The following is a 25,189-nucleotide window of genomic DNA, read 5'->3' on the forward strand; positions in this document are numbered from 1 at the left end:
AGATGAAAATGATTTAGATTTAGAATACAATGAGAAAGATGAGCTTGAAGCACTACTGGTAAGAAGAAAACCAAAAGGAAAATGTAAATTCAAAGGTAAATTACCCCTAATATATTTTAGATGTAATAAAGTTGTTCATATTGCATCTAAATGTCCTAAAAAGAGTAGGAGTGATAAGAATGACAAGAGAGAGACACACAGAGCATGTACTAGAGGAACAAGGATTACAAAGAAAAGGAAAGAATTCATGTTACATTATTGAGGAAGAGAACACGGAGTCAAGATCAGATGATGAAAATGAAGGTGAGGAATTTATTATGTATGCTATTGTGAAAGAAGATGCAAAGGAGGAAATTTATGAAGAAGAAAAATCTTGCATATCTCATGATAGTAAAAATGATACTTGGATTATTGATAGTGGTTTCTCACATTATATGACAGGTGATATTAACAAGTTTGACAAGTTAGCAGAGTATGATGATGGATTTTTTAACCTTGGAAATTTTGTTCCATATCATGTGAAAGGTAGAGGTTTGCTAATGTTGAAAGAAATGATTAGATATGATGATGCTTATTGGGTTCAAGGTCTGAAATACAATTTGTTGAGTGTTGCGCAACTGAATAACATAGGTGACCGAGTAGAGTTTTTGAATAGAAAGGTAAAAATATTTTATGTTGGTTGAGAATTTATTAGAACCGATGAACATACAAGAGGTAATCTATTTTACCTATATCATACTATAAGTACATGCTTTTTGCTAAATTTGAAGATGTATGGTTATGGCATAAGAGACTCTTTCATGTGAATTTTGATAATATGATTAAAGTGAGTAGGAAGAAGAAAGTGAGAGGCTTACCAAACTTGCATAAATCTGATAATGCTATGTGTGAATAATGTCAACTCAATAAGATTACTAAGTCAAGTTTCTCAAGAAAGTCACACTCATCTAATGACATATTAGAATTGGTTCATACTAATCTTTTTGGTACCATGAAAGTTGAATGTTACTATGATAATAAATATTTTATTCTATTTGTTGATAACTAATCAAGGATGATGACCATGATGTTTCGAAAAGTTAAATCTGATGCATTTCAAATGTACAAGTAGTATAAGTTAAGAGTGGAGAAGGAAACTAGCAAGCAGATAAAATAGTAAGATTTGATACATGTGGTGAGTTATGTCTAATGAAGTTACTAACTTTTGTATTGAGCTTGGAATTAAAAGGAAAGTATGTGTGCACCTATAACACTAGAACAAAATAGGATTACAGAGAGAAAAAATAGATCCATTGTAGATTGTGCTAGAACACTTTTGATTGAGAAAGGATTTACACAATTATTTTGGAGAGAAGCTATAAGTACTACTATCTACACCCTCAATTAAGTTCAATTAAGAATGGTACAAAAAAAGATACCCAATGAGCTCTGGTATAGACACACACTGGATGCAAGTTATTTAAAAATCTTTGGAAGTAGTTGTTATATTTATAAGGATGCTAGAAATAGAAAGTTCAATTCAAAAGGAGATGAAGGGATATTCCTAGGTTACTCTGAGTAGAATGTTGAGCCCCAATTGAATTATAATAATGTGGGAGAACTCAAAACTAAGCCTATAATAGTAGAGTATGTCTAAAGGCACCATTCACAAAATCAAATAATTTGATATAAAAGTGTTGGAGTCATCACAAGAAGTTAGTTGAGGGAAAATACATATTTGATTTATGAGTTTGAGACTAGAACCATAAGAGATGCACCTGATAATAAAAATGGGATTAATGTTATGAATGAAGAGATAGATAAGATTAAGAAGAACTAGTGACAATAGTTACATGTAATTGAAGAGTGAACCTAAAAACAAAGTATTTTTTGAAGTTGATGAAAGATCAACCCCACAACTCCCAAAAATCACTTGCATGCAAACACCTATCAAGGAGAGAAATAAGTGAAATCTATGGGGGATAGAATTCACAAATCCATAGAGCAAACATTCTTGATGAACAAAAACATAAATTTCTATTAATCAAAAAGTGAATTAATATGTTACAAAGAGATCAATCATTATAAAAGATATCAAAACCCTAAAGGTAAAACCTAGGTTGCATGATAATAATTAATAAAAGAATTAATTATTATATGCCTAAATTTTAGCTTAAGAAAACTAGAGTTAATAAGAATATCTTATTACTCTAACACCCCCTTAAGATAAACTTAGGGAGTAGCTAAAAACTTAGAAACTACTAATTAAAGTAAATTTGGGTCTCGATAACATGGTCTGATGGGGTACCCAAGAACAACCAAATCTCTAAAAAGAGGAGAAGAGAGAAAAACACATGGGAAAAACCCTACTCCAAAAAGAGATGGAAAGAATGTTGAAACACTGGCTAAGGACTGAAGAAGCCTCCAAACTAGATAATGTCCCAAAAGATAGGGACAAAAGGATGATCATGTAGAATACCATTGAAGCATATAGAAGCTATAAAGCTCTGTCAAAGTAACTATTGATCTAAAGAACCTCCACTAAAATAGAACTTGACCAGGTAGAGAAGGCTATAATATGCATGAGTGCTCTTAAAAGTGACTACTTGAGTTAGGAGGTACACAAAGGAAAATAACTAAACTCAAACTTATAGATGGCATAAAACACTAAAGCCTAAAGAGTTAATCAATCAAACCTAGAAAGCTACAACCAAAGTAGGAATGAAAAGAAGAGTTTCTATATGGTAAATGATCCATCTCACAAAATGCATGGGTACCTAGCCACTGCATCCACCTATTACATAGGAACAAATATTAAATACATAGCTCACTCCATCGAACCAAGAAAGCATAAGAACTAATAGAAGAACCCCCCTAATGTAAACAAGGGTGAGGTGGTAGGCAACTAAAAAAGTGAGACAAAAGAACTGTGTATCAAGGAACCATGATCAAGATGCACAAAAGAATACATATGTGTGTATTGAGGTGATCATTATCAGACATGTCATGAGGCTAATGTCACAGAAGGGAAACTTATTGGAAAAAGGTAGATGGAAAACAAAGGCAAAACATCAACCCCCAATGGAACTTTAATCAAAGTAGTGCATGTATAATAAGGCGCAAGATATGATGAATCCTAATAATATAATAATCTATATTAGTGTCCTCAGATGAAATTTCTTGAATTAAAAGGAAAAACAAAGAAAAATAACTAAAATAAAAATACAAATGGAATATGCCACTTTATCTCAATGCATTTATAAAAATGCATACAAATGATGTCTACAAAGATCACAAGAGACATAATGTTGATACAAGAGATAGTACAACCGATGAAAAATCATTTGAAGCAAAAAAATCAATCCCCAGACCCTAAAAAATCAAGATATCCACTAGAATGAAAAAATGCAAAAAAAACTAACTAGAATGTACCTAGATCAAAATCTAGAAAAATAAAAAACATCACTAGAAAGGGTACAAAAAAGACCTTTCCAACAATATAAAGAATTTTCAAATTAGAGATTGGATGCTTAAGATATGTCTCCTAGAGTGCAAAAAGGAACCCTGACTTTGACAGAAAAAAAGCCATAAAAAAGGCTTAAAACATAAAAACTAACCTATATAAATATGATAGGATCAGAACCAACTTTTGACAATATCTTGTTTGCCAATAATAGAGTTTGAATGAGCAACATATTGAAAAAAATCACAAATAGGTCCAAAGTAAGCCAAAAGGGCTTGCAGAGTCATTGATGTAGTGTTGATATCAACAAGTGACAAGCTCAAATTTGATGGGCAAATAGTCATTGAGGCAAAAAAAATGCCAAAAAAAGTTCCTCTCATCATAATAAATCATTCTATTAGAAAAAGAATAGGATTCATATAAAAGTAGATGTTAGTGCTAGATAAAAAAATCCAGTGGCCAAAAATATGGCATGTGTTTGAAAAAATTGCTAAATAAAGGAAAAAACTATTATGGCAGTCAAAATCATCAACCAAACTACCATACCGCTCTAGGAATTACAACAAACCTCTAAGAAAAAAGAGAAACTGATTTATTTTTAAATGCCAAAAATAACTTTTTGGAAAAGCATAAGTGGCTTAGAAAGCAGACATGTGATGGGAGCAATAGTGACTTGCTTTGCCAAACTAAATGTAATGTAGAAAAAAATAGTGAGGAAAATATCGAGCTATTAATGGTGGGTGATGTGGTAGTTGGAGTCTGGGAGGGCATCGCTAATGGCATTGCCTTCAAAGGCTGAATGTAAGTGTCCAAGTCAAAAGGGACCCACATGAGCAGTGCTTCGAGGAAAAAATGCCTCTACCAAAAAAAAACACTCCACTAAACTTCACACCTGTAGAGGCAAGAGGAGTTGGTTTCAGGCCCATTATTATACCATCCTGAGCATCAAATATTGTTGTCTTGGTAGTTCATTACCCCTAAAATATCAACACCGCCTTTTTCAAAAGAAACGTCTCCCCTTGCATATGTGATAAAAAACATGAAAATAAATTTTTTATTTCATTTCAGCCACATGCACTAGTAAAAAAAATAGCAAGAATTCTTTTGGTAAATAATATCAAAATCTCATCACCTTGGAAAATGTTCCCATGTCGTATGGACTAGGTGCAAAAAAAATTGTCATAGATTTCAATAGTGTCAAATTCGAACAAATTTTATATGCAAATAAGGGTTTTTGGATGCTTTGAGCTCAACGGTGATGTATGTTTGGGCTCAAAGTGACCAAAAACAAATTTGACTAGATCCAATAAAACAACCTCTCTAAAAACCAAATCTAAAATGCAGCCAATCCTCTCATAAATAGAATAAGGGTATAAAGATTTGGGGCTTTGATATCATATTGAAGTTGATGAAAGATCAATGTCACAGCTTCCAAGAATCTCCTACATGCAAACACCTATCATGGAAAGAGAGAAGCAAAAGCTATGGAGGCTAGAATTTGTAGATCCATTGAGGATATTCTTGATGAGCAAAAAGAAAAATTTATATTAATCAAAAACTGAATTAATATGTTAAAAAGAAATCAATCCTTGTAAAGGAGATTAGAACCCTTAAGGTAAAACCTAAGTTGCATGATAATTATTTATTAAAAGTATTAATTATTATATGCCTAACATTTAGCTTAAGAAAATTAGAATCAATAAGAATATCTTATTACTCTAACAATATTTATGGAAAAATATTTGTGGATGACATTATATTTGGAGGAAATGACATTTAGTATAACTCATTTGCTAGTAGATAAGTAAAGTGTTTGAAACATATATATTTGGTGAGATAAAGGTCTTTATTAGTTTATAAGTTCAACAAGAAAAAGAAGGAATATATGTTACTCAATCCAATTAGATTAAAATATTGAAAACATTTGGCATGGATGAGTCAAGGCTAGTCAGCACCCCTACAGTCATTGGATGTAAATTACCTAAGGAAGACAGCTCAATAGAAGAGAATGAGACTCTATATAGATCTGTGATTGGAAAGTTGCAATAAGTAGTTCATAGAAGACCTAATATTGCACATGCAATTAGGATAGTGGTAAGATATTTAGTCAATCCCATTGAGACATATGATTGTAGTAAAGAGAATATTTAGATATTTGATGTGAACTAAAGAATATGATTTATGGTACAGGAAAGAAGGAGATTTGGAGCTAAGAATCTACATTAATGTTGATTGGGCAAGAAATGTTGATGACAAGAAGAGTACAAGTGGTGGAGAATTATTTTTAGGAAAAATATTAGTAACATGGGTAAGCAAGAAATAAAATTGTGTCTCTCAATCCACTATTGATGCTAAGTATGTAGCTGATGCAATTAATTGTTCAAACATTGTGTGGACCAAACAACTATTGGAAGGTATGCAAGAGTAAGTCACAAAACCTATTACTACCTATTGTGACAATACTAGTGTTATTAACATATCAAAGAATCTTGTGATGTATGCAAAAAAAAATCACATATCTATCAAGTATCACTGCTTGAGAGAGCAAGTTAAAAAAAAAAAAAGTCAAACTAGAGTATGTGAAATCCAAGGAGTAGATAGCAGGAATATTCACAAAGTCATTTCCTAAGGACGATTTTCAGTATCTATGAGATAAATTAGTTGTATTTCCCCTATGTAATATTCTCTAAGAGAAAGATGTATGTTTCATCAATTCGTGGATTATTGAAATAATTTTATAGAGTTAATACAGGAGTTCACTCTTTAGGGACTCTCCTAGAGTTGTGAAAATGAATGTAATGTAGAAGATGTAATTAGTACATGCAAGGTAAAATGTATAACTACAAGGTTTTATAAGTTTCTCTTTGAATATTATAGTTACATTTGGCATTGTTGTCAAAGGGCGAGATGATATCCTATGGGGGAGATGTGTGATTATGAAACATGTTAATGTTGAGAATACTAAATGAGTGATGTCAAGAATGGTCAAAGGGGAGGTATAAAGAAAAGGAGCTAATGTTGTATGGATATGATAATTATTTTCAAAGGGGGATATAACATGATGTGTAACCAAAGGTGGAGAATTTGAAGAAGTTGCAAATAACCTAATGAAGTTAGAGTTGAAAATGATTATATTGGTTTGAAGGTTAGTTTCATAATGTAATCAAATGTAATAATTTGTTTCCATCAATACCAAAGGCCTAAATTTTTAGCCCCAAGTGATAATGTTGATAATGTATGTGAAAGAGTCATATCAATTTTTATGTTGTCATTGATGTCAAGCATGATGGGTGAGACATTATGCTAATTTAGTAGAGTGACATATCATTTGATTGATCAAGAGGATTTGAAGAAAGTATAATGGTGACAATAGTATTGATAATTGTATGGATTTCAATGAGTACTTAATGTGTTAGACTTTGATAGTATAATGTTGATTTGATTATTTTACATGATTTCATTAAGTTTTGAGATCATGTATAATAAATTTATGAATTCACGAAGTGAAAAGACAAAGAGATAGCAAGTTACTAAGCTAGTCAGATTGGTAAGTGAATGGAGAACTCAGTGGTCACTAAGCTATTAAAATTAGAAAGAGTGCATGAAAAGTGAATGAAGTGCAAGTAGTATTAACCAAGAAAGAAAAATGTTAGCCAAGCTTAGTATTGAACAAGTGAGTGTATTTTTAACTGATCAAGGAAAGAAGTACAGTTTGGAGAGAATTAATTTGGAGGCCTACATTTGATGAACATAAAGATTGTTTGAGAAGTTTCAAATATAAGGATGAATTTAAATATGAGATCTACAATTGGAAAAATTCAAAGAATATCTGAAGAAGGAGATTTAATGATTTCAAATGAAGCACAAAATTCAAGGCAAAATTATAATACCCAAGTGTCGAGATTTAGTGAATATAAGCTAGATGAGGATTAGGTCATTATGATCAAGTAGAAAAACATAGAAGAATCTAGTGACACACCTATAAGTTATTTATTTAAGGGATGAAAAAGATGTTCATTTTTGTTGATCAAGTTATATGTGAATAAGGAGATAGAAGGTGAAACCAAACATAGCAACATTGTGATATCTAGCAAGTAAAGTGTGAAGTTGATGTGTTGATCAGTCAGAAGGAAGAAAGAGGATGATCAGAGGAAAAAGAATGGGAAATATGAAGATATGATCAAGAAAAGGTAGTTTCTATTTCAAACAAGTTATATTACTATTAATCTCTAACCATTATAGTAGAAAATCTCTTAACCAAGTGGACTTAATAGTCTTATTTGTAGATCCATTTTTGTGGTGACATTCCTTTGAATATTTGTAAGTCCTTTAGAGAAGGCCATACATATTGAGTGATAATTTCAAAATGATATTTGGTGTAAATTATCTAACAAGGTCACATTAAAATGTGTATGTAACCTTTAACACATTTGACTCCTAACAAAGCTCACTTTAGAAGAGTGAAAATTTTGGGTTGCCCATCCCAAGTGAGTTTTTCCCTTCACAGGGTTTCCACATTAAAATACTTGTGTTAAAATATATGGACGTTGATTGTATCACATGTTTATTTCTTATTTCTTATTTCTTTTTGTAACTCAATATATACATGATAGATACACGAATTTTACTTTGATACTCAATATGTGAAGTTAATAGTTTGTTGTGAAGATTAAGTTGAATGATATTGTGAAGTTTGCTCTATTTATTGAGCTAGTGATTTGAAAAAAAAAAAGTGAAGTTTCTAAATAAGTGTTTAAGGACCTATAGGATAATTAGTTATAGCTTATTCACCCCCAACCCCCTCCACCCACCCCCCACCCCCCCCAACTATCTAACACAATAAAGTGAGTATTTTTCCATGTCCTCTCCTTTACCATCTTCTACAAATCAAGAACTTTCTTTTCATAAGATTCTCTATGTTAAGGTGATTACTAGACTAAACGTGGAAAGAAACATGGAAAAAATGTAGTGCCTCTAGTGTTTGCAATTAGTACCTTGTTATATTTTTATTTGAGAGATACTTGTACTCATGTTATTTTTGCATTTGAGATGACCTGAGGATCGGATGTTATACCTTGATTCCATTATCATAGATGTTAGACAACTATGTTGTTCAGTTGATCATATTTGCAAGATGATTCCATTTTGAGATGACAATATGTCTTATGATGATATATGGTTATTTGGTATTTGGACATATCTCTGATTATGTTAGATGTGGATTTAATACTATGGTGATTAACTTCATTCTTGTTTTGTTATGCTTTATGCGAATGTGAGTGATGTAAATGGATTATTTCAATATAGTTAAATAAATGGTTAAATTAAGTATATAAGGCATTATTGCTTTGACTATGTTGTTTTATGCAATTTTACTTGATCATGTGTTTTAGTGTGTAGGATTTATATCCCTGGCAGTGGTATGTGGAGTTGGTGATTCAGCTATTCATATGTACCAATGTCATCCATGTATGGTCAATGTATCTTAATTAATTATTTAAATTAAAACCTTCTAGTGATTTTATAAAATCCAGACTCATTTGTATTATGTAATTAGACCTGTAAACATGTATGTGCATTTAGAGGTTCATATTATCATGAAAGTTGTTAAGGAAATTTCTTTGATTTTGAGTTTTCAAGCTTTATTTTAATTAATTTTAATTTCTAGAAACTTTTCCATAGATCAATTCTAATTACTCTGAATAGCCTATTTTCATTTGGGTTGATTCAAAGTTTAACTAGATTACCTGGTGTTAGGATTAACCTCAGATAGAAATAACAATTATATGCAAATATAATCAATATCGAAAAATAATAGATTGCACATAAGAGAACACAAGACACCAAGATTTAATATAGTTCACCCAATCCATAGGCTACATCCACCAACAACAAGTCCAAAATTATTATGATCCAGTGATTACAATTTGATTACAATCTCTAATTCCTTATAGCTCAATATTATCGCAAGAACCAACTTTTGCATCCACATTATGAAAATCCCTAACCCTAAGCCTTTTTATACAAGCTTTTTTCTAGTTACAAAATTAGACCTAGAATAATAGTAAAAATAGTAGCCAACCCCTTTTACAATAGAAGGTCTTTTTTGGCTTTGAGAGCGCTACCACCTGAAAACCCTCACGAGGGCGTTTCCCATCAATCCCACCCTATACTATGGCAAGGAGTGCACCTAGGGCATTTCCCATTGACCCCATCTTGGGGGCACTACCCCAAACCCCTATAGAAATAATTTGGAGGGAAAATGCACCGAATAAACCTCTAAGTTTGATTAGGCTCCACACCACAACACTTGGTTTTTTGGCATTAAGTTATTATTGCCATTAGTGACAACACTTATCTATATCAGTACAGCTACTGAGCTCATAACTTAGTCTACAATGTATACCGAGCATTCAGTGGTTACCTTGTACATTCATCACTTAAGCAGTTTACACCGAGCCTTGCAGTTCACACTAAGCATTCAAGTGTTAACCAAGCTGAGTATAGCTACCGAGTGATGGAAGCACAATGCCTACCGAGTGATGGAAGCAAAATGCCTACCGAGTGATGGACACACAGTGTTTACTGAGTGAAAGCAAGGTAAACGAAGGATCCAATTTTTACTAAGTGATACTATATCCACCGAGTCTCCAATGGTTATAGAGTTCAGAACTACGTCAAGTGATTAGTATGGACCGAGCCTTCACTTCTACCAAGTGAATGATGATGCCGAGTAATGTAGTGGACGTCGAGTATCAGAAGGTCACCGAGTCAATTTAGTGAACTCGAGTTATTTACTGTTTGGCCAACTCAGTAATATTTTGTTCACTTGTGTTTTAGCTGACCTTGAAATTGTAATTATTGGAATGGTATATATATGTAATGTATTATATCATTTGTAAGATGTGTGTGAAGAGTATCAAGATAGGAATGTAATGTTTTGAGAAGAATGAAAGCAAATCAGCAGAAAAGCAGAGTATTCAGCAAGGTCTACAAGGAGCAGTAATGATTCATCAGTCACAAGAGGTGATATATACTTCAAGGATCTAATCAAAAAATCAAGTTTGTAAGTAGATCCACTATTTCATCCTAATAGGTGAATCAGTTTTGTAAATCCTTTAACAGGGTAGACTTAACAGTCTTTGTATAAATCTCCTAACAGAGTGCATACTTCAGTGTATGTTTGTAAATCCTCTAACAAGGTGGACCTAGCAGTCCTTTATGCTCCTAACAAGGCATATCACCAGAAGTGGTCAATGTAAGCCTTAATAGGCCAACTTCATACTGCAATAAAGAAGTTTTGTGGGTATCATCCCCACCCCAGTTTTACTTTCTATTTGGAAGGTTTTTGGGTCACCAAATCACTGTGTACATGTGTTATGAATGTTTGATCTCTCATTTATGTAGTAGATTAGATGAATGAATGATGAATGGTTAAAGTGTTGAATTATTTAAAGTTTTGAAGTTACTGATTCACCCCTCCCCTCTCAGTAACCTATCATATCTTGAATATTTCCAACAATTGGTATCATATCTTTTTGGTTCTTAGGATAAAGCTTGACAGCTTGAGAAAAGATCAAGGACAATGGAGATATTCAAACTTGACAAATCTATTGAAAATGAAAAGCTAGATTTGGAAATGGCCATGCCTCAACTCAAAGAAGCTAAGGAGCATCTTTCTCAATCCTTGAAGAGAAGAAAGGAACTTGCAAGACAAATGAATGATCATCAATATGTTGAAGAAAAGATAGAAGACCTTTTACCATCAAGCAGTTCAGATGAAGCTAATGAGGCTATCAAGGAACTCCTAGCAAAGAATGGTTCCCTACATGAAGAACTAAGAAAGCTTAAAAGAGAGCAAGAAATCCAATCAATCAGGCTATGTGAAGTTTTGGAACAGAGAGACAAGGCAAATGAAGACTTAGAGGTAAGAAATAGTCAATCCCTTCAGCATGAAGATCTTGTAAATCAACTATCTAATGCAAATGAAGAAATTATGAATCTGAGATCTGAAAATGAAAACCTAAGGAATGATCTGATCACTGAAAGACAAATCAGTGAAAGCTTAAAAAGTGACTTGAGATCTGAAAGACAAATCAATGAAAATTTGGAAAATGACTTGATCACTGAAAAGAAAATCAATGAAAGAATGATGAAATCTCAAGTAGACATGACTCAATTAAATCAGAAAAGTGAGCAGAATCTTCATAGAAAAAAAGGCAAAGCTGGACTTGGTTACAAGGAAGAAGGTGAAACCTCCAAACAAGGTGCCCAAAGGAATCAAAGACCTACTTGCAATCACTGTGGTAAGCTAGGTCACACATCAAACAAGTGTTGGAGCAATGGAAAAGGTAAATTCAATGGTAAAATGCTACAATTGCAGTTAGCATGGTCATAAAGCTAATGAATGCAAGGAGAAACCAAAATTTGAAGGCAATTGTCACAAGTGCAAGAAGCATGGTCACAAGGCATCCCAATGCAAATCCAAATCATTCAATCCAATTGAACAATGTGTTAAAGAAATCTTTGGATGTGATTACAATACTTGGTGCAAATGTCATTATTGTGGAGAATATGGACACATTGGTAAAGACTGCTCGAGGCATCACTTGAGGAAAAGAGACACAACAGTAAGATATCATACATGCACTAAACTCGATCATATAGCTAAAAACTACATGAATATAGAAAGAATTGAAGATGAAAAGAAGGCTAAAGCTAAAAACATTTAGAAGCAAATGAGGCAATAGTGGATTCCAAAATCTACCAAGCAAGATAGTTCAAGTGATGGCAATGTCACTCAAGAAGTGGGTGACTCCATCATTTCCTATTAGATTCATAAAGGATCTAGAACTGTATCATCAAGCTCTATCCAGAGTAGTTCCAAATATAAGAAAGTAGAATGATCAAATTAGTATTCCAGATACACAAAGATCAAAGAAAGCATATCTATCGTCGAGTTACATCTACCAAGGAAAGTCGGTTGAAGACCTTACCGAGCTAGGTCGGGAATAACTAAAAGTTTTGTTCGATCACCAAGTTGCAAGCTTCTACCGAGAAAATGAATGACAGCCTATCAAACACTATGTCATCTCAGCTACCTTCATACCAAGCATTTATGGAAAAATTTTGTCAAAAGGGCAAAATTCGATTTCATTCTTCATTGTGATTTTAGAGCTAAGAAATTTCAAGCGAATTCCAAGCAACTCCAAGCAATTTCAAGCAATTTTAAAGCAAAAAACTATTCAGAATTTTCTTACACTTACCGAATAGCAATGGCATCCAGGAGTAGCAGTGGCACCAAGGCAAAAAGAGGTTCAAAAATGCTAGTAAAGGGTACAGAATGGAAAGTGCCCAACTTCAAAATTGTTTTGACCGTTGCAGAATCACTCAACCCGAATGGAGCTCAATTGCAGATTCCACCTAAGGTACTTCTTATCAATGATAGTTGTACTCATTTCAAATGTTCTGTTCAAGAAATTGGAAACCTAGAAATGGAAAATACCCTAGGAGAAATGAGTTTAGATGGCTCTCTAAAACCTGAATACAAGCATCTTGAAACCAAAGGCTTAACTCATATCTCGCATATGCCTAGAAGCTTCCAAACCAAATGGATTAGGTATAGTTTGAGTAGGGTGCACAATGGGCAACTGTGGTTAGAGCAGCCAGTGTTAATTACAAAGAAGATGATTCACAAAATCATGGGTCTCCCTATGCTCAGCAAAGAAAAAACCACCAAAACCCTAGGTCGGGAGGAGTTACAAAAGAAAACCCTAACCGAGTGGGATGGTAAAGGTTTAAAGGTCACCACTGTATCAAATGTCAAACTAAGATTTGGCATTCATGTCATTGCCCACAAAATCTATAGCTCTAGTCGACTGAACATTGTACCTTGTGAAGCTATGGATTTGGCCTTTAAAATTGTAAAGAAAAACCTTGAATTTGATCTGTCAGAATTACTGTTGAGACAATTGAATAAAAATATGGACAATATAAGGACTTCAAAGAATAATCCTTGTAAATTTGGCTCTCTATTGATCTGTTTATTTTCTATGTTCAAAAATTCTTTCCATCAAAAGGAATAGTTGTATGGAGAAAAGACATTCCAAGTTTGTATCAAATAAATGAGTTTGTAGCAGAAATGGGTGAAAATTTTGATAGCATTATGGACAATTATTTTGAAGATTTCAAGGAGAGAATGAATAATAGGTTCTGAATCTCACCAAAATTAGTTGAAGACTACAGAGATGATGTATGCTTTATGGTTGACTATGATAAGGTATACATTCAGAAAGTCAGACCCCGAGTGGCATGGGTAAAACCTCTTCCTTATGAGGAAATATTGATGAGGCCAGGGATATTATTGAAGCACTGGTGAATGAGCTAGTAGACCCAAGGCAACCAATCTTTGGAACATGTGATGAGGAAAAGGCCAGAATTGAGCTTGAAATCAAGCTACCCCAAGCCATAAGTAAAAGCAAGAGGAAGATAGGAAAATTAAAAACTACTACCGGTCCTCTTATGCTTACCAAGGGAAAAGGTGAGGATGAAGAAGATGATGATGAAGAAGAAGGAGAAAAAGAAAAAGAAGAACATGAATCTGAAGAGGAACAGCCAAAGAAAAAGCCCACTGTAGTATTCTCCAGAAGAACCAGAAAAGGCAAGCAGGAACCTATACTGGTCAGGCCTCCACCCACATTCAAGGAAAGGCTTAAACAATTGGAAGAAGGAGTTGGCATCAACTATTACCAAACCTAAGAAAAAGCCCACTGCAGTTTTCTTCAGAAGAACCAGAAAAGGTAAGTAGGAACCTATACTGGTCATGCCTCCACCCACATTCAAGGAAAGGCTTAATCAATTGGAAGAAGGAGTTGGCATCACAAATTTCAAGGCATTAAAATTTGAAACAAGAACTAATGCTTAGAAAATGCAGATTGAGGAACTGGTACTCAATAAGATGGGTAAATGGAAATACTCCCTAAACTAGCTTGCCTCTCAAATCTCCAAAGAACTATTGGAGAGATTGCAACTGAGATGGGACTCAGCCACCCAAATGGTTAAAGACATATATGAGCAATCTCTGAAGAATCTTCTACTAAGTCTCACTGGAGTAGAAATAAAGGCAGCAATGAAAACCCATGAAGGTAAAATGATGATTAGATTTCACACATGTTTGATCTTAATTAAAGACATTGAGCATGTTGTAAATGATGCAACAAACATGTGGAAGAACATCTATCATCTGCAAAAGCCCAGTGAAGATCTAGTGGAGATCAAGGATGATGCTAGCAGTGACGGTAATGATTTTGATAGCACTCCATCCATCATAGTTACTCCAGGAAAGCTGCATGCACTTATGGAAGAAGACAAGGAGGAAGAAGCAAATGAAGAAGAAGAAGATCTAGTTAAAATAGCAGCAGAAGTGATTGCATCCCTTCCTCACTCTCCACTGAAAACTGTTACATCCACTATGGAGACAGCTTCTGCAAGTGAGATTGTGAGCACAATTGCCACATCAATTGCTCAATCTTCACCGGCCACCTCCTAGCTCCAGGTATCTGAAATAGATGTGCCAAGAACTTCATCTATCGAGTTGTCTATCACTTCTTCAACCACCGAGTCAACCTCCTCCGCTCCTTCATCAACAACAAGTGTACCAATAAGTTCCACATTTTTGTTTTCATCAGTTCCAGCAAGTTCTACAATTTTGTTTCCATTAGCATCAACTATATCCACTTCCACTCCAATTAGTTCTACTATGGGTACTCTACCGAGTATGATACCATTTTTGGGAAGTATTTCAATTTTTGATCTGATTAATACTCCTATTGGCATTCAATCCTCAAGTCCTATCCCAGTTTGTACTGCTAGTCCTTCCATCTCCACTATTGTGTCTATTCCTAAGGTCAAACCAGTCATCACAGAAGTCAAACAAAAGCATCCATTAAGACTTTTGATCACTAGAAAGGAAATTTCAGAAGATATTGACTTAGACATAGAGATAGTAATTCCAAAGATTGACTATGAAAATGCTACCATTGAAGAGATGAGGTTTGCTAGTAAACTAATAGAGATGAAAGCTATGCAGAATCAGTTAAGGTATGAAAGGGAAAAGGAATACAGAATAATTTAGAATGCCAAGAATATAATTATAGATGTTGTAGGTGTTGAAGTAGATTCTACTCAACACATTTTGATTCAGTTAGAAGAGGTTATACAAAAATTCAATGAGGATTCTTCTGGACAAGAAAAACTTTTTGAGAAAGCTGAAAAGAAATTTGATAATAAGGTGCTAGAGCATATTGCTCAAAATATAGAAATAAAGCAAGTTGAATTGTCAACATTTTTGGAAAATTTTTAAAATTCTTTTAATAATGCAGCATCACTTTTTGTTAAACTTTGTGATGTATTTGGCTTCACCAAAGAAATAAAGGATAAGTTAAACAAGATTGACATTGATATGCAATGAAGTGCATCAAAGTTGAAGTTGGACTCCTCCTCCACAACCTCCCATCACACCAAAATAAGATATTTGGTAGATGTATAGGTACAACTATTGAGAGAGGAAGCAAGGATCTAGTCTACACTCATAGACATCTAGAACATGATCCTTCCTATCATGGACACAATGCAAAAACATCTTGTATATTGCAAAACATTGGTCCAAGATCAGAACTTCTCAGTGGCTGATCACTTGATCCAATTATTAGCAAAAGTTCAAATTGCCCTCTCCACTTGTCAAATTTTGCAGCAGACTTGGGATAGTACTTTTGCAACTATTCTTAAGGTACATCAAGAATTTCTATCTCATTTTGGTGTAGCCATGTAAATTGTATATATGCAGTCCTTTGGCATTATTGTCAAAAAGGGGGAGAGATTCAAAGAAAAGTCATCACTATAAGTGATAGGGGGAGTTAGCACTCAATAAAGTTTGCATGTGTACATAAGTATTACATAAGTATATTTGTATATACAACAGTTCTGCAAAGATCAATTTTTTAAAAAAACTAAATTCATTCAATCAGGCTTTGTACATATGTTTTGGCTTATAAGTGTTTTTCTTGCTAATGCCAAAGGGGGAGATTGTTGGCATTAAGTTATTATTGTGATTAGTGACAACACTTATCTGTATTAGTATAGCTATCGAGCTCATCACTTAGTCTACAATGTATATCGAGCATTTAGTGGTTACCTTGTACATTCATCACTTAAGCAGTTTACACTGAGCCTTGCAGTTCACACCGAGCATTCAAGTGTTAACCGAGCTAAGTATAGCTACCGAGTGATGGAAGCACAGTTCTTACCGAGTGATGGAAGCACAGTGCCTACCGAGTGATGGAAGCATAGTTCCTACCGAGTGATGGAAGTGCAGTGTTTACTAAGTGAAAGCAAGGTAAACAAAGGATTCAATTTTTACCGAGTGATACTATATACATCGAGTCTCCAATGGTTACTAAGTTCAGAATTATGTCAGGTGATTAGTATGGACCAAGCTTTCACTTCTACCGAGTACATGATGATGTCGAGTAATGTAGTGGACGTCGAGTATCAGAAGGTCACTGAGTCAGTTCAGTGAACTCGAGTTATTTACTATTTGGTCGACTCAGTAATATTTTGTTCACTTGTGTTTTAGCCAACCTTGAAATTGTAATTATTGGAATGGTATATATATGTAATGTACTATATCATTTGTAAGATGTGTGTGAAGAGTATCAAGATAGTCATGTAAAGTTTTGAGAAGAATGAAAGCGAATCAGCAGAAGAGTAGAGTATTGAGCAAGGTCTATAAGGAGCAGTAATGATTCATCAGTCATAAGAGGTGATATATACTTCAAGGATCTAATCAGAAAATCAAGTTTGTAAGTAGATCCATTATTTCATCCTAAAATGTGAATTAGTTTTGTAAATCCTTTGACAGGGTAGACTTAACAGTCTTTGTATAAATCTCCTAACAGAGTGCATACTTTGGTGTATGTTTGTAAATCCTCTAACAAGGTGGACCTAGTAGTCCTTTATGCTCCTAATAGGGTAGATCACCAGAAGTGGTCAATGTAAGCCTTAACAAGCCAACTTCATACTGCAGCAATGAACTTTTGTGGGTATCATCCCCACCCCAGTTTTACTTTCTATTTGGAAGGTTTCTAGGTCACCAAATCACTATGTACATGTGTTATGAATGTTTGATCTCTCATTTATGCAATAGATTAGATGAATGAATGATGAATGGTTAAAGTGTTGAATTGTTTAAAGTTTTGAAGTTACTAATTCACCCCTCCCCTCTCACTGACCTATCATATCTTGAATATTTCCAACATTGGTTAATTTACCCTAATTGATTATTTACTCAAAAAGTGACTAAGTACCCAAAGAGGAAATTAATTCCTCACTTCTCACTTTTGGAAATTACATATTTGAGAGCTTTTTCCAAAATCCTCCTTTGTAGGATTGCATTTCTATTCATTGTGAGAGCTATGGGTGTGGGGTCTTTACGAGGTTAGTCTCATTGGATCTAGCTCAAGGAGACCTTGGTTTGCCATGACTTTCAGCAGATTTCATAGTGTATTTATTTTATCTGGCTTATTCCCATTTTAGCCCTTTTGGCTATCAGTTAAGGCTCTCCCATTTTTGAATTTCAGCTCCATTTCTACTTCCATTTCTGGTAGTTGTATGTTAGGAGGTTGAGAAATAGTGCTCCCTTTCATTTCTGATTGCTAGTTCTACCTGGTTAGATAGGTATGAATGTTTTCCTATTTTTTAGAATGAGGGTTTGGGTTTTCACACCATTATGCTAGCCCTTTTCACATATGATGTCTGAACCTAAATTTTATTGGATTTTTATGGCTTTTGTTCCCTAAGACCTATTGGGTTTTATTTTCAAATTTTTCAAGTTTTGGGGTTTTTACCTCGATTTGTGTGCCACCCAATTTTCTTATATTTTTTTGGCATGAATTTGGTCATGGACCTGGATCACCCATAGAATGTCAAACACACCATTATTGTACTTTTATGATTGCATTGGGATGTGTGTCACATCCATACTCCTGAGCTTGTATTCGATTGAGTGTGTTTTTGCATGTGTTCTCACCTAGCCCTTGTATTTTGACTTTTGTGATGGTGGTGCACCCACACATGAGCACGTGCACATGCATTTATCAAGTGACTTGCGAGGCCTGGACTCCCAATAGTAATTTGATTGAGTTGTGTCTTTTGGGATTGGGTTGGGAATATGCATGCCTACGAGCGCTCATCTTTGGATGAGTATGGGTAGGGTAGGGTAGCTTCATGGAGGGGATTCTACCACAACCTTGATGACTTTTCCCAGGTTGGAGGAAAGAAGGCTTAAGCAGTTATAACTAAATAAATTACTGGGTAATAAACTTAAGATAATAAAATTTGTGAGCACCCAATTAAGTTTGAGGACACAATGTGTGAGCCTTCCATTGGGAAGTTGATTTAGCACCATGTTAGCTTGGGCTACCTGATGCCAAGCTATTTCCCCTCCAAGAAAGTCCCTACATAGTAAGCCATTGAGTTTTTTACTAGGACCTATTGTACTTGCACTATCTCATGATCTTGGTTGCAATCATCTTACTGTCTAGAATGAGTGTTATCCATGCATGTTTCCTTTAAGCACAATAGGAGTGAACCAATAGTTTTTACGTGGTTGGGAGGTGTAGCTACCTATATCATTGTTGGGGTCTAGTGTACAAAGGTGGTGTATTATTCTAGTGTGACCAGTGCTTGATATTCACTTAGTATATTCAAGATTCTAAAGCATGCTTCCTTTTGATTTATGGTTTCATTGGAATGTTTAAATGATGTTAGTTATTTTGTTCATTCACTTATTATGATGTTTAGCATATGATTAGATGATGTGATTTAATTAGTTGGATTATCTATTGCTTATTGGATTAGTGTGTTAGATTTCTTGTTCTTATGATATTATTAAGTTTTAGTAGTGATGTCCTCATAAGAAAACTCTAACTATCTAGTTGGCAGTTTGGATGTTACATGCAAGGGATGGCTAGGGCCTTCAAGGTCTCATGATGCTATTATGGTTGGGAGGAACCAAGAAAGAGTTTTTCTATGTTTTTTCATTGTGATGTTTCTTTCAATATGTTTCCTTTATTGCTTTGGCTTAGATGGTTAGATGCATTTTCTATCTTGCAATTATTGTGTTCGAGTATCTAAGCCTCGATTTGTGGAACCTGTACTCCCCAGTGTGGAGGAATTATTTTCCCTATCTTCTTGTCTTGTGTTTACCTTGATTTCTATTGTGAATCCTCATGTGACATTGTACTCTATCTTATGTGAGATTGTACTCTCTCCTACCCAAGACTTGGTGTTTCCTTATGCACAAGCTTGCATTTCTTCATGTGGTTCCTTATATTTTCTTGCATGAGCCTCAACATCAGTGTAGTGGCTTTTGGCTATTGGACCAGGCATTTCCTCATGCAAGAGGGTATCTCCTCATGTGGCATGGTGTACTTCTTCACATGAAGGGGTACTTCCATGTGCGAAACTATCTATTGGGATTTTCTCATGTAGAAAATAGGAGGCATCTTCGTTGTTGTTCAGGGAGCAAATTTTGGCAATTTGAGTACGCCTTTGAGTTTCTTGTATTTCTATGCCTCGATAGATCAGAGATTTTATTTTCTATTGTCATCTTTGGATTTTTTTTTTTGTTTGAGTGTGTCAATTTGGTAGTGGTGTTCGGAAATTTGTTAGATGTTACTATTGTTGGTTAAGTCTTCCATTTTGATCTTATTGATCCTCCTATTTTGATTTTCATGTGCATCCATACTTGTTTTAAAAAAAAATCTTGGCTTGTATGGAATCCTTATTCCAAGGATCTTTGGGCAGGATATTACATCTAGTATCGGAGCCCATGTTGTAGCATTGGGATCTCTGCATTATGCTTCCATTATGTTATTGTTTTCAGTTTGTGTATTGTTATCTTACATTTGTTATTTTGATATCTCATAGTGGTTCATGCATGTGAATCTTTGTTTGTGATGAATGTTTCTAACCTTATCTTGTTGATTCCTTAGAAATGCCTCCTACATGTAGACCTGGTGGTTGGGGTAGCAACCAATGAAATAACTGTGAAGAAGAGCACCACAAGGAAGAACATCATCTTGGTGGGGGAGAACAAGGTAACAATGATTAGGATGGCATTGGGGCATTGATGCCTTTTCTTCTAGAGATCATATCTCGGTTGGGGCCTCATGTAACAAAAACCAATGTGGAAGTGGTCATAAAAAGGGACCTCAATATGGAGATTCCCACAAGTTAGAGCATAGGTAAGAAGAGGAATGTGGCCATGAGCGTGAATTTTCTCATACACCACCTAGTGGTAGAGGGCACCACTGGAGGGGTCATGGTTGGGATGATGATGAATTCACCCAGGTGGAGATGATGTGGGAATTCAAAGATCTAAACCACCACTATTTGATGGCCAAGGGACAAGGATCAAGGCTAAGACCTAGTTACTGGATATGGGGCATTGCTTTTCCTTATTACCCTATGAAAGTAATGTGAAGGCCCATTGCACTATCAAATAGTTAAGAGACCATGGATCTATTTGGTGGGATATGGAGTGAGAAGCTCCATATCGACATGATAGATATCACTTGGGAGATCTTTGAGGAGAGGTTCAAGAAGAATTTCATTTTGACATAGTACCACGAGGCCTGTACTAATGAATTTCATGAGCTCAAGCAAGGATGTATGTTGGTGCACTAATATGAGAAGTGGTTTCTTGGGTTGAATGTCATGTCCCCAAATTTTAATGTTATTTTTTAAAATCAAATTAATTAATTAACTGGTCCCAAAATTTAAATAATATAAGGATGTTTAATTAATTACTTTAATCAATTAATATTTGGATTTGTGGCTCCAATTGATTTAATATATCTCAGATCTATTTTTATTTTAGTTTCTAATGGTAAGTGTTGTTGTCGGCTATCTTTGTACACCCTTAGAAAGATTTTCCCCAATGGGTATTTAAGCATGGCTTGTAGGTAGTTGTAGATATGTAATTTGGATTATTTATTTGTACTGTGAATTACAATCAAGATTCTCTATTGTTCATCATTTCAGAAGTGAAAGATCTCCCCGTCTTGGCTATTCTGGTTTCGATGGGATTCAACCCTCACCCTACTCCTTCTCTTGTAATACTTCACTCAAATATGGAAAATTGGAGCATCATCTTTTGGCATATATTAATTAAAGATTGTTTGCATTCAAATATCCATTATTGTTTGGATTTATCTCATAAATTTAAATCTATAAGTTTTGGTTATAGGATTTAGTTCTTTTCCTCCAATCCACACAACATCTATCACTGTGGATTAGCACAAATCATCATACATTGGCCCTTTCACCATTCCATATGGCCATCTCCTTATCTTTACTATACGGTAGTCATTCTGTTCACCTTAGTAATTGTACAGCCCTCCCTAGCAACTGTATGGCCCTCTCTAGCCACCGTTCAACCTACTCCTTCCTACCATACAGTCCTGTACTATCCATCTAGCCCCACACCCCCTCTACCATATGGCTCACACTCCCTTGGCACTCATAGTATGACCATCACCCAACTGCATTCCATACAACATCTGGAGCTCAATGTACAAGTGTCCCATACATTGTACTACCTCCATCCCTCCCCTCCCAACTTGGTGTAGCACATGTAAAGACCTTCCTGCATTGAGGGAGAACTACTTGAAGTACCTACCACCCAAAGCATATACCTAAAGAACTGGCCACCAGAAGCACTGACTCAAAGCACTAACCAAAGCACTGACCTAAAGCACTGACTCAAAGCACTGACCAAAGCACTGACCTAAAGCACTGACTTGAAGCACTAACCCAAAGCATTGAGGGATACTACTCAGAGTACACAACTAGACTACCTAAAGTATACTACAAGATTTCATAAGGGAACTCTAGAATGGAACATTATAGTGGTATCAGAGTAGAAACCTTTTGGGAGCATCTCTGAAACTTTTGAGAACATTACTGAAACTGTTTGTGAGCATCTTTGAAACTTTCGAGAACATTATCAAAATTGTTTGGACCCTTACAGTGGTATTAGAGCTAGTGATCTTGCCAACCTACTAGGATGATTGGGATATTTTTTTCTTGCATCACACTATGGCCCTGACTAGTGATGGAGAGTGGTGGTTGAAGACACTACAAAGGATTGGAAAAGAGCTCAATGAGGGTGTTGATCTTCCATTAGATATATTGAAAGTTTATTCATGTTAAGTAAATCAATTACCTTCAAGATTTATATAGAGAATCCTCTCACTAATTAAGGAGGCCTTAAGTCAACCCAAGCTTTTGAGACACCATGACAAGGATAAAAGATTAGCAGTTGTAGCATGTCTTGGTGTGGTCTTGAGAATTTTAGCTCCTAAAGCACCGTACTATGATAACACCATGATAGAGATATTGCAATTAATAGTTGATAGCTTCAAAGTCTCAACAACTTTAGTAGTGACGCTTTTGGTACGAGATCTACAATATTGGATAATTGTACAAATGTCAAAGCAAGTAACCTTCTCTTAAATCTTGAATTGCAAAATTTGGTCTGTGATATGTTTTATCACTTGTTGGTCACCATCAAGGAAGATCATAATACTAATATTTTAGTTGCTATGGAGAGTCTTATGATTTCATGCATTGAGGGGATGGATGAAATATCCCAACCCATCACATCTATGTTATGGGTTTCTCATAATATAGAATGTATTCCCTCTATAGCAACATATAGATTGGTTAGTAATGTTTTCAAGAATTGTAAAGAAAATCTAATATCTCATTTGCACAAGTGGGAGAAAATAGATGACAATGATAAGGGTGATGCTTTACATGAGGAGAATGAAGGCATGATTATAGGGGCACTCCATGAGGATTTTCTAAATCTTTCTACTACACCAATGTGGGGAGAACACCAAAAAATGAAGAACTTTCTTGCATGGATCTTGTGAAGACATGGACGGATGAAGTTGTGCCCATCACTAAAGTTGTGCCCGAGGATGTGTCTATCATGGAGGTTTTGTTTGTTGTTGAGGTTGTGTGTCTATCACCAAAGCAATGTCCACTATCATGGTCTTGCCCATCACTGAGGTTGTGTATCCCTCACTATCATTGTGTGTGTTACCATTGTTCTCATAACCAACACTAAGTTTTTGTCTGTCATCGTCATGTCCATCACTGACATTGAGTTCATGTATGTCATTGTTGTCTCTGTCACTGATGTTGAGTCTGTGACTGTTATCATGTTTGTGTCCATCACTATTGTTGTGTCTGTCACTGTCATGTTCCTCATGACCATGTTTGTCACCATCGTATTTGTCATTGTCATGTCTTTCACCATCATGTTCATCATCATTGTGTCTATTACCATTGTGTCCATCACCATTATGTCTATCACCAACACTAAGTTCATATCCAACATTGTTGTGTCTATCACTGATGTCAAGTCCATGTCTATTGTAGAGTTCATGTATGTCACTGTCATGTTCATCACTATTGTGTCTATCACCATTGTGTCCATCATCGTCATGGCTATCACTAACATCAATTTTGTGTCCATCACCATCATGTCAGTCATCAATGTCGAGTTCATGCCTATCATTGTCATGTTTATCATTGATGTCGAGTATTTGTCTGTCATCAAGTCTATGTTAGTCACTATTGTTGTATCTATCACCCTCATGTTTGTTACATTGTGTTTGCCACCATCATGTTTGTCACCATTGTATTCATCACCATTGTGTTTGTCACTATCATGTTCATCACTGTTGTATCTGTCACCATTATCTCTATCACCGTCATGTCCATTACTGACGTCAAGTTCATGTCTGACATATCATGTCCATCATCGATGTTGAGTCCATGTTGGTCATTGAATTCATGTCTATCACTGTCATCGTGTCTATCACCACTATGTTCATCACCAAAGTGAAGTTTGTACCTATCATCAAGTTTGTGTCCATCACTATCATGTTCATCACTAATGTCAAGTTTGTGTCTATCATCGAGTTCATACCTATCACCAATGTCAAGTCTGTATCTATCGTCAAGTTTGTATTCATCATTGTCATGTCCATCACTGATACCAAGTTAGTATCCATTGTCATAGTTGTGTCCATCAATGATGTCATGGTTGTCTCATCATCATTGTGTGTCTATCATTTTAGCTACATTAGTCCCAATAGCTACATTTTTCAGCATTGAAACATTGCTCGTTGTCAAGGCTCTATCCATCATTGAGGCTTCAACTAGGATTTTGTGTGTTATTTATGTTTTATCTATAGCTAAAATTTTATTTGTCACTGAGGTACCCTCTGTTGAGGTTTTTTCTACTAAGGTTCCCTTTACTGAGGTACTCTTTTTTGAGGCTCTCATCATCATGACAACTTTCATCGAAGCTCCTATCACCAAGGTACTCATAGTCAAGGCCTCCTTCATCAACATTCTCACCACTAAAGCTATCTTCATCAAGGTTTCATCCATCAAGAATATAATAGTGATCATTATGGTTGTGTTAGTGTGTAAGTTTGTACTAGCATCAGCATTTGTGTGCATGATGATACCCAAAGAGATTTTTGAATATAATGACATGAAAGATTTAATTGATTTGTGTCATTGGGATCCTAGTGAAGGCTACAACAATGTTTATATCATAGTGACACAATGGATGCTTAATGAAAGTGGGGTACAAGGGAGATTTGA

Source organism: Cupressus sempervirens, chromosome 5 (assembly GCF_028749045.1).
Source record: "Cupressus sempervirens isolate cs-2001-9-10 chromosome 5, ASM2874904v1, whole genome shotgun sequence".
Classification (NCBI taxonomy): domain Eukaryota; kingdom Viridiplantae; phylum Streptophyta; class Pinopsida; order Cupressales; family Cupressaceae; genus Cupressus; species Cupressus sempervirens.